The following is a 254-nucleotide window of genomic DNA, read 5'->3' as shown; positions in this document are numbered from 1 at the left end:
GGAGTGGGGCAGGGAGGGGAGTGGAAGGGAGGATCCTGGGGGAAGTAGGGGGTGGGGAAAGTCCCATTGGGCATGCTCCATAAACAGAGCCTGCTAGGTCCTCTATCCTGAGAGCTTTTATCTGAGGTCTCAGGGGCGGAGCTCAATAGAATATTCTCTGGGCCTGGAACTGAAACACAGTGGAAGCCTAGACCCCATCTTCCAGGGGTTAATGCTTAAGGGCGTGGTTGTACAAGGGCTTGTAGTTTTGCCCA

The sequence above is a fragment of the Myotis davidii genome, unplaced genomic scaffold (assembly GCF_000327345.1).
Source record: "Myotis davidii unplaced genomic scaffold, ASM32734v1 scaffold162, whole genome shotgun sequence".
Lineage (NCBI taxonomy): Eukaryota > Metazoa > Chordata > Mammalia > Chiroptera > Vespertilionidae > Myotis > Myotis davidii.
The sequence above is the reverse complement of the archived record's forward strand: the minus strand, read 5'-3'. Positions refer to the sequence as shown.